Raw genomic sequence first — 17686 nt, 5'->3', positions numbered from 1 at the left:
CGTGGAGTTCACCTCTCCCCACAAATACATCAAGAATACATCTGCAAGGATTTCCCTGGTGGTGCAGTGGTTAAGACTCTGAGCTCCCAATGCAGGCGGCCCAGGTTCAATCCCTGGTCAGGGAACTAGATCCCGGATGCATGCTGCAACTAAGAATTTGTGTGCCACCACTAAGACCAGCGCAACCAAAAAAAAGAAAAAAAAAAGAATACATCTTCAAATGGAATAATTCTCACAGAGAACCTGCTGAACACTAGCAGAGGACCTTGGACACCTAAAAGGACAAGAAAGATCCCTGCATAATTGGGTAGGATGAAAGAAAGAAAGAAAAAAAAAGAAAAGAGGAAGCAGGACAGAACCTGTGCTTCTGGGGCAGGGGGGAGCTGAAGAAGAGGAGAGTTTCCCATATGTGGGGTAGTCCCCTCACCAGTGGGAAGATAGGCTGGGACAGAAGGGGAGCTTTGAGGGCTCAGAGGAGAGAACAGAAACCAGGTCTGTGGCAGGCAGGACAGAGTGAGACCTACACAGATGGTCCATGCCACAGCCCTGCACACCCAAGCCTGAGATGTGTGTCTGCCAGTGCAGACAGGGGCTGGGAGCTGGAACATGGGGTTTGGAGAGCAGACCGAGGGAGAGAGGACTGCTGTTGGCTGTGAGGAGACAGCCTGAAGGGATGAGAGTGAGGAGCTCTGCAACCAGGAATGTTTGCAGAAGAAGCCCTGACTGCCATAGAAGTGAAGCACCATTGTTGAATGGGCCACCATTGCAGCCTCTTTTCCCACGTGCTGGCCCCTTCCTCTGCGGGCACTAGGAGGGGCTCCAGCCTAGGTGGGCTCATGAGCCATGGTCGGTTGCTGCCTCAGCCAAACCAGCTTTACAACAAATGCTAAAAGAACATCTCTAGGCAGAAAAGAAAAGGCCCTACTAGAAACAAGAAAATGTAAATGGGAAAGCTCACCAGTAAAGGGAAACATACAGTAAAGGTAGGAAATCATCCACACACAAATTTGATATCAAAACCAGCAATTGTGAGAAGAGGAGAATACAAATGCAGCAAGTGGGAATTGCATTTGAAATTAAGAGGCCAGCAACTTAAAACAACCTTGTATATATAAAGACTGCTGTATCAAAACCTCATGGGAACTGCAAACTAAAAATCTACAATAGACACACACAAAAAAGAAAAAGCAATCCAAACACAGCACTAAATTTAGTCATCAAATCACAAGAGAAGAGAACAAAAGAGGAAGGGAAGAAAAAAGACCTACAAAAACAAACACAAAACAATTAAGAAAATGGCAATAGAAACATACATATCGATAATTACTTTAAATGTAAATGGATTAAATGCTCCAACCAAAAGATATAGACTGGTTGAATGGATACAAAAACGAGACCCATATATATGCTGTTTACAAGAGACCCACTTCAGACCTAGGGACACATACAGACTGAAAGTGAGGGGATGGAAGAAGGTATTCCATGCAAATAGAAATCAGAAGAAAGCTGGAGTAGCAATACTCATATCAGACAAAATAGACTTTAAAATAAAGACTATTACAAGAGACAAGGAAGGACACTACATAATGATCAAGGGATCAATCCAAGAAGAAGATATAATTATAAATATATATGCACCCAACACAGGAGCACCTCAATATATAAGGCAAATGCTAACTGCCATAAAAGGCAAAATCAACAGTAACACAATAATAGTGGGGGACTTCAACACCCCACTTACACCAATGGATAGATCATACAGACAGAAAATCAATATGGAAACAGAAGCCTTAAATGACACATTCGACCAGATGGACTTAATTGATATTTATAGAACAGTCCATCCCAATGCAGGAGAATACACTTTCTTCTCAAGGGCACATGGAACATTCTCCAGGGTAGATCATGTCTTAGGTCACAAATCAAGCCTTGGTAAATTTAAGAAAATTGAAATCATATCAAGCATCTTTTCTGACCACAACGCTATGAGATTAGAAATCACTTACAGGGGAAAAAATAAACAACCCCACAAACACGTGCAGGTTAAACAATATGCTACTAAACAACCAATTGATCACTGAAGACATCAAAGAGGAAATAAAAAAATACCTAGAGACAAACGACAACACAAAAACCATGATCCAAGACCTATGGGATACAGCAAAAGCAATTCTAAGAGGGGAGTTTATAGCAATACAATCTTACCTCAGGAAACAAGAAAAATATCAAATAAACAACCTAACCTTACACCTAAAACAAGTAGATAAAAAAGAGCAAACGAAACCCAAAGTTAGTAGAAGGAAAGAAATCATAAAGATCAGAGCAGAAACAAATGAAATAGAGACAAAGAAAACAATAGAAAAGGTCAATGAAACTAAAAGCTGGTTCTTTGAAAAGATAAACGAAATCAATAAACCTTTAGCCAGACTTATTAGGGAAAAAAAGGGAGAGGGCTCAAATCAATAAAATTAGAAATGAAAAGGGAGAAGTTATAAATGACACCACAGAAATACAAAGGATCATAAGAGACTCCTACAAGCAACTATATGCCAACAAAATGGACAACCTAGAAGAAATGGACAAATTCTTAGAAAGGTACAACCTCCAAAACTGAACCAGGAAAAAATAGAGAATATGAACAGACTAATCACAAGTACTGAAATTGAAACTGTTACTTAAAAACTTCTAACAAACAGGCAAATTCTATCAAACACTTAGAGAAAAGTTAACACGTATCCTTCTGAAACTATTCCAAAATATTGCAGAGGAAGAAACACTCCCAAGCTCATTCTATGAGGCCACCATCACCCTGATACCCGAAAAAGAAAATTAGAGGCCAATATCACTGATGAACATAGATACAGAATTCCTCAACAAATACTACCAAACCAAATCCAACAATACATTGAAAGGATCATACACCATGATCAAATGGGATTTATCCCAGGGATGCAATGATTTTTCGATATATGCAAATCAATCAATATGATACACCACATTAACAAACTGAAGAATAAAAACTGTATGATTATCTCAGTAGATGCAGAAAAAGCTTTTGACAAAATTCAACACCACTTATGATAATAAGTCACCAAAAGCGGGTATAGAGAAAACACACATCAACATAATAAAAGCCATATACGACAAACCTACAGCTAACATCATTCTCAATGGTGAAAATCTAAAAGTATTTCCCCTAAGATCAGGAAAAAGACAAGGATGTCCAATCTTGCCACTTTTATTCAACATAGTTTTGGAAGTCCTAGCCATGGCAATCAGAGAAGAAATAAAAGGAATCCAAATTGGAAAAGAAAAAGTAAAACTGTCACTCTTTGCAGATTACATGATACTATACATAGAAAATCCTAAAGATGCTACCAGAAAACTACTAGAACTCATCAAAGAATTTGGTAAAGTTGCAGGATACAAAAGTAATACACAGAAATCTGTTGCATTTCTATACACTAACAACTAAAGATCAGAAAGAGGAATTAAAAACAATCTCATTTACCATCACATCAAAAAGAATAAAATACCTAGGAATAAACCTACCTAAGGAGGCAGAAGACCTGTGCTCAGAAAACTATAAGATTCTGATGAAAGATATCAAAGACAACACAAACAGATGGAGATATATACTGTATTCTTGGATTGGAAGAATGAATATTGTCAAAATAACTATACTACCCAAAGCAATCTACAGACTTCCCAGAATTAGAACAAAGAATTTTACAATTTGTATGGAAACACAAAGACCACAAATAGCCAAAGGAATCTTGAGAAAGAAAAATGGGGCTGGAGGAATCAGGCCCCCTGGCTTCAGACTATACTACAAGACTATAGTCATCAAAAGAGTATGGTGCTGGCCCCCAAACAGAAATATAGACCAATGGAACAGGATAGAAAGTCCAGAGATAAACCCATGCACCTATGGTCATCTAATCTATAACAAAGGAGGCAAGAATATACAATGGAAAAAATACAGTCTCTTCAATAAGTGGTGCTGGGAAAACTGGACAGCTACCTATAAAAGAATGAAACTAGAACACTCCATAATACCATACCCAAAAATAAACTCAAAATGGATTAAAGACCTAAATGTAAGGTCAGATAATATAAAACTCTTAAAGGAAAACATAGGCAGAATACTCTCTGACATAAATTGCAGCAATATCTTTTTGGATCCACCTCCTAGAGTAATGAAAATAAAAACGAAAATAACAAATGGGACTTAATTAAACTTAAAAGATTTGCACAGCAAAGGAGACCAAAAACAAAACAAAAAGACAACCCACAGAATGGGAGAAAATATTTACAAACAATGAGATTGACAAGGGATTAATCTCCAAAATATATAAACAGAGGGTGTGGAGAAAAGATAACCCTCTTGCACTGTTGGTGGGAATGTAAACTGGTACAGCTACTATGCGGAACAGTATGGAGGTTCCTTAAAAAACTAAAAATGGAGCTACCATATGATCCAGCAATCCCACTCCTGGACATATATCCAGAGAAAACCATAACTGGAAAAAATACATGCACCCCAATGTTCATTGCAGCACTATTTACAATAGCCAAGACATGGAAGCAACCTAAATGTCCATTGACAGAGGAATGGATAAAGAAGCTGTGGTACATATATACAATGCACTATTACTCAGCTATAAAAAAGAATGAAATAATGACATTTGTAGCAACATGGATGGACTTAGAGACTGTCATACTAAGAGAAATAAGTCAGACAGAGAAAGACAAATATTATATGATATCGCTTATTTGTGAAATCTAAAATAAATGGTACAAATTAACTTTACAAAACAGAAATAGAGTCACAGATGTAGAAAACAAATTTATGGTTACCAAAGGGAAAGGGGGGGGATAAATTACGAGATTGGGATTAACATATCCACACTACTGTAGGTAAAACAGATAACTAATAAGGACCTACTGTATAGCACATGGAACTCTACTCAATATTCTATAATAACCTATATAGGAAAACAATCTAAAAAAGAATGGATACATGTATATGTATAACTGATTCTCTTTGCTGTACCCCTGAAACTAACAACAAGGTAAATCAACTATATGCCAATAAAATTTTTAAAAATAAATAAAATAATGAATTCAGGGTGGGGTCATGTCCATATAGAGCCCAGAACCAGGAAAGTAAGCCTATCAGCTTTCTCCGGTTCCTCATAGCTCCATCTCCTTATAGGCTTCACTAGTAGGCCTCAACTCACACTGGTTCTTGAGCCAATACTGGTAGAGTCATGGGGGCTTTAAGCTGATTAAACTCCCACCTACACCATCAAATCAAAGGTAGGGAGTATGGGCATCTGAATGGCTGATTTTCAGCATTCCTTTATCCTCTGCAATGATGGCCAAACTTGACTGAGTTAATCAAAACTATGGTTTCTGCCATTATTGATATTTGGGCTCTCAGTCCTTTCTCTGGGGCTTGGGGTTGGATGTGATAAAGAGTTAAGAGCTCCTCTCCTTTCTTCTAGAATCACTGAGAGTCAATCATTTCCCTCTGTGGGTCTCAATATTCCTGGAATAACCTAGAACAGGGGACTTCATGTTTCATGGTGATGCTACCCATATCCTGGAGACTTATCTCATGACTTTGAAAAAAATCTGCCGATACACTTATAAACAATATTTTCATATGAGAATGATTAAAAGCCACCTGGATAGAAAAAAATGGAAGGAAGAGGAAAGCAAGTGTCCTCTACACATCTGCCACTATCTATGACAAATACACTTGAGGCCACCTAGCCCAGTGCACTGCCTCCACTATAAGTCAACTCAAATCCATTTCCTGGCTGTTGCTTCAGCCATCTCTGAGTATACTGATTCCATGTTTTGTTCACTCATGTATACAAGTTCATCTCCAGATCTAATGAACATTTCCTTGATACAGTTTCATTCTATTTCTTTCTTGATTTATTTTTTATGAAGACAGAGATCATTGGGAACATTTTACTCTGGCACTGCTCTTCAGGGTCTCCCTGCAGACTGAATAACTGAGGCCTGCTGGCAGGTCACAACCAGTTTCCTTTATGACACATTCTTACAGAAGACAGGAAGACTTGACAGTCTGACAGACACTTAAAATGTGAAGATGAATAAAAGATACATCACTCCTGATGGATATATATAAAAAAAGCTGTCAGTCGATGTAAGCAGTATTCTAAAAACATACAGTACCATATCAGTGCTAGAGGGTGCTGGATACAAAAAAGAGTTGGCAGATGGACAATTTTTGATAGTCAGGTCTATGTGGATGTGAAAACCAAGCTGAGAAGGAGTTTGTTAGTCCTCATTTGTTACCCTGCTTTGAAAATCACATTTGGAAGCTTTGCTTTCTTTCTCTTTGACTTCCTTCAAGAGCTACATTATCAGCCAGTAGGTAGACTGGATGATGATCTAGATGCTATGTTTAATGTGAGTGGTGTCAGGCAGGAAATTCTAGCCAAAACATCTTACTCACTGGCTGTTGCTTTGCCTGAAATTCTACCATTAGAGATTCTTATTTGGGAATATACTACAACTCAGACGCTCTGAAAAAGGGAAATCTGTAGCTTACTCTAGTGAAGATTGATTTCCAGCCATTTGTGGTACCAGGGCATTAAGGATTGGGGGTTAACTGGAAGTCAGGTGAAAGGGCAGAGAACAGAAAGGAAGAATCAGAAGTCACAGAATTTCGATATTATCTACTTCACATTGTCATAGAAATATCTGAGTATATTCATCTAACCTTTATCTGGTACATGAATCTGCTTCAGCACATCCCCATGAGGTGTTCATCCAATTGCTACTTAAATACTTTTAGTGATAGGGGGCACCTTTCTTATTGACGTTCACTCTATTATAAGGCAGTTCTAAACTCTAGAAAGTTCTATGTTATAGGAATTCCAAATCTGTCTCCTTGCATCTTCCATACTGTTGATGTTTGTTCTTCATAGAATTAGATTGCCTCCCTCCCTGGATAGGTACAGGCAGCTTTACTGATTCCCTACCCTCAGGCAAAAAATGAAGTCTCTCCTCCCATTTCTTACCACATTCCTCAAAGGACATGGGGATAGGATGATAGTGAGCAGCCAATAGGGGAATGATCTAATGGCTCAGGGCCCTTCAGGAGCTTCTGTAAAACTCCATACAAATAAAATGTAAAAGACTGACAATGCCAAGTGTTGGCAAGAATGTATGACTGGAACACTCATGTACTGTTGGTGAGAATGAAAAATAGTATAGCCATTTTGGGAAAGAGTTTTCAGTATCTTGTAAAGTTAAACAGTCTTACCATATGACCTACGCCTAGGTATTTAACCCAAGAGAAATGAAAATACATTTGTACACAAATGCTCATAGTAGCTTTACATGTAATGACCCCAAACTGGAAACAACCTAAATGTCCATCAATAAGGTGAAACAAGATGTGTTATATCCATACAATAGAATATTTCTGGCAATAAAAAGGAATGAGGTACTGATACATGCCACAACATGGATGAACCCCAAAAACATGCTAAGTGAAGGAAGCCAATCACAAAAGACGACATATTGTATGATTACATTTATATGAAATGTCTAGAAAGGGCAAATCTATAGAAAGTAGATTCATGATTACCTGGGGCCAGGGATGGGGAAACTGACTGCAAAGGAATATGACAGAATTTTGAAGTAATGGACATATTTTATATCTCAAATGTGGTGGTGGTTTTATATATATGTATATACATATATATATATATATATATACACACACATATATATTTGTCAAAACTCATTAACTCTACATACTAAATTGATGAATTTTTTAATATGTAAATTATATCCCCAATATACTTTGAGATTTTTTAAAAGTCAGGCAGAGGCCAGCTTTCTGCAGAATCATGTTACCGCTGGTACCTTTGCATCCCCAGTTATCCTTTGGGAACTCCAAGTGCCAATGGCAGCAGCATCCTCAATGCAGAGGTCACCAAGAACACAGATACACAAGTAGGTGGAAAGAGCTGTCTTATTGGAAATATGATCCAATGAGAAAAGATGGAGAAGTAGACATGACCTTACTGAAATCTGGGGCTCAAGACAGAAGGGCTTTGCAAAGAGGGCATTTTGAGTCTATTATAAGCAAAGGCCATAAATAAAATGAGGTTGCTGCTGCAACTTGAGATGCTAGAGACTCCCACTCCTTCTCATTTGGTCTTTTCCCATCCCCCAGAATCTGCCCCACTGCTGAAGCTTGTGGCCCGATTATGCTTGGGGCATGACACGTGAGAGGTAAATAATTCCTCTGTCTTCACTTAAGGGTGGTTGAAAATACCATATCTTTAAACAACTCTTGTCTGGATTATTTTGTGCTCATTTTCTTTCCAAATCTGATAGATAAATTTTCTGACCAAGGGCCTGGGCATATCTGAAACTCTTATAAGAAGAGAGTAGCCACAAACTAAATGACCCATTTGTCCTAGCATAGTACATTCTCAAGGGTCTTCAAGGTTTCTCACTGCTCTGGCTAAGGTCACCATAAGTCTAGGGCTGGGACATCTGCCTCCTGAGCATTAGTTTTACTGCCACAAGTCTTTATCTATATTTCTATCTGGTTAACTCAGGCATTTGTAATGCAAAAACATGCTGATATGCTCTGCAACCGGGCTGAGTTTTTCACTCACTTCAGGGAATAATAATAGAAGAGTTATATTGGGAAGGGGAAACAGTAAGACCACTTGGCTACTATCTAGTTTTAACTATTATATGTCTGTCATGGGCAGATATTATAAATTCAACAAAGAATTACTGAACACCTCTATGTGTAAGGAAGTATGCTAGGACTTAGGGATATAGAAATGAAATTGGATGATGCCTGTCTTGATTAGCTCATAATCTAGTAGGAAGAATGAGCATATAATAATTTATTACAAGTGATATGAGTGTTTCAAAGGAGAAACACTAAGACATGTTATATGCTAAGTGAATTAGCTTAAGCCACTTGCTCCACATCAAGAATCACCTTCCTCCAAATTCCCAGATAGACACTGGAGCAGGTGACAAGGACGTTTGGTAGGTAACCTTCCAGTGTCTACAGAAAATATGCTATCAGTGGCTTCTATCATTGCTGTCTTCTGGATGCCAGGAACTTTACATATAGTATCTCAACTCATCACAGCTACTTTGCAATACAGATTTTACAGATGTGAAAACTAAGGTTCAGAGAGGTAACTTGCCCAAGGTCTCAGAGCTTTGGCTTAACTCAGATTGGGATTTTAATCTAAATTCTTTCTAACTCCCAAGCCCATGATTCTTCCACTGTTTCAAACTACTTTCAGGATGTAGTGTTTTTAGGAGCAAGAGTTGAGGATGCTATTCCCAGATCTAATACTAAATAGTTGTATGTCCTTAGACAATTCTTTCTTTATCTGTTGGTGGGAGTGTTGAAGACACGCCTTGCCTACTTCATATTTTATCAAAATGATAAATGACACAGTAGGAGAAGACTTAGATCACATAAAATGCTCTGCGTATGGGTGGGATGTTACCAATTACTGAATAACATTAAAAGGTTGCTTCTTCACCATACTCTATAATCACCGCATTGCTTGTTCACTCATAGTCAAGGCTGGGAGAGGAAAGAAAGGCTAACTGGAAAGGGTTTGGGATTGGAACATAGCAAAGAGAGTCATAACATGACCTGAATAATTTTCCATTTCTTGAGCCTTAAATTCTTCACCTCTAAAGTTGGAACATTAATCTGTGGCTTTAGGAGACTTTTTTTTTTAACATCTTTATTGGAGTATAATTGCTTTACAATGGTGTGTTAGTTTCTGCTGTATAACAAAGTGAATCAGCTATACATATACATATATCCCCATATCCCCTCCCTCTTGCGTCTCCCTCCCTCCCACCCTCCATATCCCACCCCTCTAGGTGGTCACAAAGCAATGAGCCGATCTCCCTGTGCTATGCGGCTGCTTCCCACGAGCTGTTTTACGTTTGGTAGTGTATATATGTCCATGCCACTCTCTCACTTCGTCCCAGCTTACCCTTCCCCATCCCCGTGTCTTCAAGTCCATTCTCTACATCTGCGTCTTTATTCCTGTCCTGCCCCTAGGTTCTTCAGAACCATTTTTCTTTTATTCCGTATATATGTGTTAGCATACGATATTTGTTTTTCTCTTTCTGACTTACTTCACTCTGTATGACAGACTCCAGGTCCATCCACCTCACTACAAATAACTCAATTTCGTTTCTTCTTATGGCTGAGTAATATTCCATTGTATATATGTGCCACCTCTTCTTTATCCATTCATCTGTCGATGGACACTTATGTTGCTTCCATGTCTTGGCTATTGTAAGTAGATCTGCAATGAACATTGCGGTACATGACTCTTTGAATTGTGGTTTTCTCAGGGTATATGCCCAGTAGTGGGATTGCTGGGTCGTATGGTAGTTCTATTTTTAGTTTTTTAAGGAACCTCCATATTGTTCTCCATAGTGGCTATATCAATTTACATTCCCACCAACAGTGCAAGAGGGTTCCCTTTTCTCCACACTCTCTCCAGCATTTACTGTTTGTAGATTTTTGATGATGGCCATTCTGACTGGTGTGAGGTGATACCTCATTGTAGTTTTGATTTGCATTTCTCTAATGATTAGTGATGTTGAGCATCCTTTCATGTGTTTGTTGGCAATCTGTATATCTTCTTTGGAGAAATGTCTATTTAGGTCTTCTGCCCATTTTTGGATTGGGTTGGTTTTTTTGTTTTTGATATTGAGCTGCATGAGCTGCTTGTAAATTTTGGAGATTAATCCTTTGTCAGTGGCTTCATTTGCAAATATTTTCTAGGAGACATCTGATAATTGAAAAACATGATATGGACTAAGTTGTTTATATTAAGTTTTCTCCACCTTGAGCAGGGCCACAGGTTGCCTGCATACCACAGGGACATGGCAAAGCAAAAAAAAAAGTTTAAATCTAAGTGGGCTAGGCTCTGTCAGCTCATCAGTTGCAAGTGGTGTTCATCACTAAGTGAATTGCACTTAATGAATTAAAGATGAAAGAGGCAGCAGGGAGCACAAATGCAGGAGAAGACCTTTCACTTCAAATTTAAAGGGCTCATTTTATGACTCTTTAAGATCTGCAGGTCAGAATTTTTCCATTCTTCCTCTAATTGTTTACTTGAAACAGCATATACTGTTTGAAATGACGGGGGCATTGGGAATGGACAGAGGAACAAAGATAAATCCTCAAATTGGTAAACAAAGTCTGCTGTAGCTTAGTCAGAGTCTCCTCTAGGAACAGGAGCTCTGAGGTAGGTGGGCAAGGTGGGTAAGGTTCAGGTTGGCTGTAGATCTGAGGATCAGATTCTAGATTGCATACAACTAGTGGTCAGTTTCATCACCTGTATTTTACTCCTCACCAAGTAGTAATGCTAACTCTGCTTGCATTCTTCCAATGATATGGAACTCATAAATTACTTCATGGAGACAATCATCCCATCTCCACCTCTACCCTCCCAAACGTCTTCAGATAGTGCCTTACTTGTCTCTGAGAACAAGTATTCCACACAGGAGTCCTCCAGAGACAGTTACACATGTATCAAGTTTCCCCTTTGACCCTTGACTTTACTTAAAATCTCAGTGCCTTGGTTTTCTGACCTGAAAAATGACAAAATTGTGGTCAAGATTGAATGAGGTAATGAATATTAAAGTGATTTTTAAGATACTTAAATTTCTGTACACATAGACAGTGAAACTCAATGGGGATAAGAACCTAATCATTCCTTTCTGGTTGTTCTTTTAATATTTTCACATATTGATTAGATGGGTATGGTGATAGCTCAACCCAGATTTATTGAGATGGTCCCAATTTAGAATGTTATCTCACTGTTCTTATAAAACATGACAAGGTGCACACTCAGTTATGTAAAGCACTCTCCCAGACTGCTTCCTTGAACCTAGAAGTAGTAAAGAAGTCTTTGTCAGACATGATCATTTGTTTTGCCTTGCCAAAAAATAAAAATCATTGAATTTATGGGGCTTAAGGAAGAAAGGAAGATAGTGGATAGAACGCCAAAAACTGGTGATACCAATGCCTGCTGGGCTTTCCTTCAAGCTCAGACCACTTCTACAGAGCTCCCATCCCCCTGCTTGCTTACTCAGCTTCCTCCCATTTTGATCAGATTTTCATGACTGGATTCCAGGTCTTATTTTTCTTGTCACAGTTTTAACCTCAGGCTACTACTGGTAGGGATTCTTTTGCTTGTCCTTCCCCTAGCCCTTTATCATCTTAATGTATCCATCAACACAGATTTACATAAGGCCCATGGAACCAGCCCTGTGCAAGGTATTGTGGGAGTTTAAAAGAAAGAGGCTTCCTCCAGGAGGGAACATAAAATCATGTGTCCTTCCACACGGTTCAGGGAATGGAGAAGTTAGTAAGGGTCTGAGTAGTCAGAGGAGGCAGCAACGAGGAGGCTGAACTTAAGCTGAGCATAGGAAGAAGAGGGCTTTTAGGTGAGGGGAGAAAGAGATTAAAAGCAGGAGTGGGCATGATTACATGTTCTGAAGTGCAGGTAGGGGCTTGGCTTCCTTATATGTAAAATGCAAATAATCATACCTACTTCATAAGACTACTGTGAGGATCATACAGTCTACAAGAGAGGCAACAAACGCATGTTCAGCATGTTGCAGTTATCCCTCCAGACCCCATGGCAGACACTGACAATCCTTCACAACATTCTACCAGTGAGGCCAGTTACAGGTCCAGAATCCTCTTACATACAGCTCCAGGCAGCCAGTACCAATCAGAGTATGTAAGCTGGCATAAATTAGGTACTCAAGAAATCACAAGTGTTGTTACCAAAGACCTACAAAAATGGTGGATACAACTGAAGGAAAACAGGACTTTTCTTTCCTATTCTTACCAAATACAAATGAAAATCTCTGCATTTACAGTGTGTCAGAGGCCTGCCATGTCTTCAGCACTTGCAGGTCTGAAATGAGACTTCGACCCAATCCTGCTGCAAAGGTTATCTGCCATATGTTATAACATCTCTTATGAGCTGTAAGTAGCAGCACACTTGATCTTCAGGAGTTGACAAACCTCCAAAACGTGGCTACTTTCCCTGAAGTCTTCATTTCACCACCCATATAACGTTGGTACCCCTCAATTGAAATCAAATTGGCAAGTACAGCAAAGAAGCAATAGAGTCTATCTTTGGGGTTTTTCCTTGACTCCACACAATACTCTGTGTTCAACCCTAGTGCTATCATGTCCACCTAATGGCAGATCACCTTGCCTTCCATCCAGTGTCCAGATCCTTGCCTTCCTAGAAAAACTCTCCCATTCCTTCTAGGCATTTTTCTTTATTGGATTGAGAGAAAAGAACAGTGTAAATGGGTCATGTATTGCTGGGATGAGGTTATCGGTCATGATTCTGGCTGGTGACTGAGCAGAATCATTCAGACATGTGCTGTGGTTGCCAGCAGAGACAGTAGGCAAAGGAGAGAAGGTAGGTGAAGGAGGAGACTGGGAAACATGACCTTAGGAGGAATGTTAAATAGACCCAAGGAGCAGGAAGGCTGATAGGGCTCCTTAATAGAGTTGTGCACATTCGAAAGGAAAACTGGGAGACTGACAGGGAATACTTGTAGATAGTGTTCATGACATGTTGAACTTCATAAGCAGCTAGGCCATGGGTCCAGCTGAGCCAGAAGGAAGGTTGACGCTTAGAGGAAGGTATGAGGTCTGAGTCATAGCAATAGGCATTTTGATCCCAGCTGGGCTGCTCTGTCTATGATATGGGGATAAGAGAACGATTTTTCTACCTCATTCACAGGCAGAGCAGAGCAGAATAGTACATAACTCCCAGCAGGAACTACAGAGTCCTGAGAGCAGGGTCAACTCAATTGCTACTCTCTCTCTTGTCTCCGAGCCAGCTACATCTCACATGCCTGAGCCAGGTCTGCACTAGCCCACTGTTTAGAGGTGACCATGCAGCCTCAAGCAGAGTCTAGGAAGGAAGCAATCTACATATCACACACTTCAGGGGCCACTTTTGGAGTCAAATATTTTCTACTTTCAAAAAAGTAGATAGTGCCGAAGCAGAAAGGGCCTTTTGAGATTACTCAGCCTACAGTTTTTTGAAAGTGTTGCTGGGGAAACTTCTGCATCAGCATCACTGACAGAGCTTGATTAAAATGCAAATTACTGGCCTCATCCCAGACCCACTGAATCACACTGTCTAGGGGTGAGGCCCCAAAATCTGTATGTTAAAATTCCAGGGGATTCTGAAGTATCCTGAAATTTGAGAACCTCTGACAAATACAGTTTTGTGTGGGCAGTCACCCAATATTCCCAAGGTAACATCTGAAGACTTCTTAACACAGAATAATTTGGGGTGCCTGTAAAAACTTCATATTCCTAGGTCTCCTGTTAACCTTCCTGAATCAGAATTTCTTATCTTAATAAACTTCAAGAAACCCAATCCCTTCATTATACAGATATAGAAACTGACCCAGAGAGAGGAAGTGACTTGCCCAAGGTTGTCAGTATAGATAGTGGCAGAGCTGGGGTCACACCCAAGTCTTCAGACAAGTTCAAACAGTATGCCCCTGTGGTCACCTTATCAGGGTTATTTATCTATCAGTTTAGCTCCTATGACCACAGCATTCCTTAGAAGATCTGGAGAACAAGAGTAAGAATGCAGCTGCTTTGGGTAGTTGCATGACCCTAGTTCAATCTTCTCCAATGAGTTATGTAGAACAGCTTGAAAATAAAGCAGTGTAAGGTCACAAAGCTCCCTTACAGGCAGCAGGATACTGCAGGCCCTTCTCCAAATGGGGTCTTAGGGGACTCCAGAGTGGAGTAGTTTTATATCTGGGGAAACTCTTAACTATGGCTTCGGTTCAAACTGAACACAAACATCAAAGTGACCTGCAATAGTTTACTAAACCTATTTTTGTGTTGTTTTTGTAGTTGAAGCACATACTGATTAAGGAAAAGCTTAAGCATATGCAGTTTTCTATCAGACCTGGTCCAAGCTCACTAGTCTGATCCCTCAAGCCTGTGCATTTGAGTTATGAGCTCTGTCTCTACTTTGTCTCCGAAGGACTGTGGTCTGGAACTCCTCCAGACTGTCAGCTCTTCCCCCAGGATCTGCTGGAACAATCCAATAGAAGGCCATTGACCTCTAAAAGGAGAGCAATTTCCAAAATGATAAGGCAAGGTAGATTTTCTTTGAGGGATTAAGCCACTGCCATTGACAACAGTGCCATTGTATGATTTGCATTTGGGCTAATGCTTATAATTTTAGCAAGTGTTTCACCAGTGCTACATAATTAGAAAAATTAAATGATCTGCCACTTTGAATACATAATTCTGTAAAGAAACTGGAGACCTCTACAGATATTCTGGAACTTCTGAGAGTGGAGTCAAAGGGCAGAAAGCAGGGACAGAGAAGGAAAAGTTATAATTGCACCCCAGAAAAAAGAGTTTGGTAGAGGTCCACAAACCCTTAGCTTCAATTCTGAAATCAAAAGGCTCTGTACAACAGAAGCTTTTTTTTTTTTTTTAAATTTGGTGCCAAAACTTATTTGGCAGAAAAACCTGACCTGAACTGACATGAACTTAGTCTTTATCTCTTTTAGTATGAATATTCAGACATTTTTTTTCCTGCAGAAATGTTAATGGCTTAATTATGGGATGTTTTCCCAGACATTACTGGGAGTGTTATGTAATAAACAGTACATACTCTATGTTACTTTTCTTAAATCTGAAAATAATTTAAATTCTAAAACACAGACTGTGGACCTAGAATAATGATAGCTAACATTTATGGAGCATTTGCCATCTGCATGAAGCTGTGCTCATCTCTTTTCATCTCATTTAATCTTCATGACACCAAGAGGCACGTATTAATATCATCTCCATTTTAAAGTTTGGATTCTCACAGAGGTTAAGTAACTTGTCCAGAGTCACACAACTTTTGGCCAAGCCAGGGTTTGGACCCAGGTCAGTCTGACTCTAGAACCTACATGCTGAACTCTTGCTTTCTATTACCTGGGAGAGATGAGCAGTTGTTAAGAACAGTGTGGGCAATTTGTGGCTTTATATGGAGGTAGAATAGGCTACCACCTATTCTACCTCATTTGAGGGTCAGCCTCCTACCCCCAAATATGTCTCCTCCCCATCCCTACTTCTCTGAGATGCTACTAATATGGCTTTATTGCATGATATTTGTATGGATGGTTTTTCTCACAAGGACCACCATCATCAGAAATCTGCCAGCCAACCTGTACAGGTTCCTGGCATCCATTCCAGACTTACTGAATCAGAATTGCTAGAGATTGGGACCAAGTGGATTTTTGTACACATTAAAGTTTGAGGAAACAAAAATGAATACCCTGAGAAAGGCCAATCATTAACACTCAATAATTAACATATTAGCTATCAGTTGACACCTAGCTGGGTTGACAGGAATAAACTCATGGATGGGCACCTGTAAAGTGAAAGATGTCTGAAAGGTAAATAGTAGACTAGATGGGTGAGGTATGGAAAGGAAGAATGAAAGGAGGTATGACAGTATCTTTCTACTTTGGCGTTATGCACTGAGGGTAGAGCCTCACCACTGGCATTGTTCAGCTGCACTGGAACAATCTTGGAAGCAAATCTCTCATTTTTTGTTGCTACTCAGAGCACCTATCTATTGTCTCATTGATACTCACAGCAACCCTTTGAGGTAGACCAGATAGTCATCCTCATTAGATAAAAAGAAATTGAGAAGCAAATGAGTTCTTCAAATCATCCAACTGATAGTGTTTGGGCAAGTCTCTGGCCCCCCATCGTACACTATTTCATTCTTCCAATAATTTCTTCCATAGGTTTCGAGAGGAGGTACCATCAAATAAAACCTAGGGAATCAAATCTTGCTTTCAGTGATACATATTTTTCTGCCCACTGATGGCCGATTTAAATACATTTAAATACTACACAAGGAAAGGACAGTGAGAGGAATTACATAGCAGAATAGTTCAACCAACGTACAATATGTTTGGGGTTTGTTTTAAACTTTTACTGGTTGCTATATTCTTGTTATCAACGCAGGGAAGACTGCTGAACATTTTGATCTTTATAATTTAAGAATGTTCTGTTCTTCTTTGCTAGGTCCTCAATCTCACCTCTTCATCTTGCCTGTGATGTCTTAATCATGTCCATGGCAACCAAATGTGACCTCAGACACAGACTAGAAAGCCAGAAAAAATGAATTAACTACCACCACAGCAATCAGATCCTCACAGCACTGCAGGCTATGATTGGAGCACTGAGGGTCAAGTCCAACCAGTGAGTATTCCAATTCTGGCTAAGTGCTCTCTAGAGCAACACTTCTCGAACTTCAATGCACATTCGAATCACCTGGAGAATCTTGTTAAAATGGAACACTGATTCAGTAGGTCTGGGGTGGGACCTTAGAGTCTGCATTTCCAACAACCTCCCTGGTGATGCCAAAACTGCTGATTCCCTGATCGTTTGGAGTAGCAAAGGGCAAGAACCATCATTATGCCCAAGTAGTGTAAGCAAATGAGCACATTTGTAGTCCTGGAGGAAGTGCTGTTTTGGACAGCAGTTCTGATGAACAGGCCAGCTCTGATATTAACTAGTTGTATGACCTTGGGCAAA

The 17686-nt window shown here is 39.6% G+C and overlaps 1 long non-coding RNA gene across 1 annotated transcript in view; it reads left to right on the top strand.

Annotated features, from left to right (window-relative positions):
- LOC141277553 (uncharacterized) overlaps window positions 1-17344 on the top strand; it is a 445745-nt gene extending 428401 nt beyond the window's left edge. The window contains exon 3 of the long non-coding RNA XR_012329126.1: window positions 17174-17344. This is a non-coding gene — a long non-coding RNA (uncharacterized lncRNA). The remainder of the gene's footprint in view (window positions 1-17173) is intronic.
- The last annotated feature ends 342 nt before the right edge of the window (window positions 17345-17686 follow it).

The sequence above is a fragment of the Tursiops truncatus genome, chromosome X (assembly GCF_011762595.2).
Source record: "Tursiops truncatus isolate mTurTru1 chromosome X, mTurTru1.mat.Y, whole genome shotgun sequence".
NCBI lineage: Eukaryota > Metazoa > Chordata > Mammalia > Artiodactyla > Delphinidae > Tursiops > Tursiops truncatus.
Note: the sequence above shows the minus strand (reverse complement) of the source record. Positions and strands in the feature narration are given on the sequence as shown.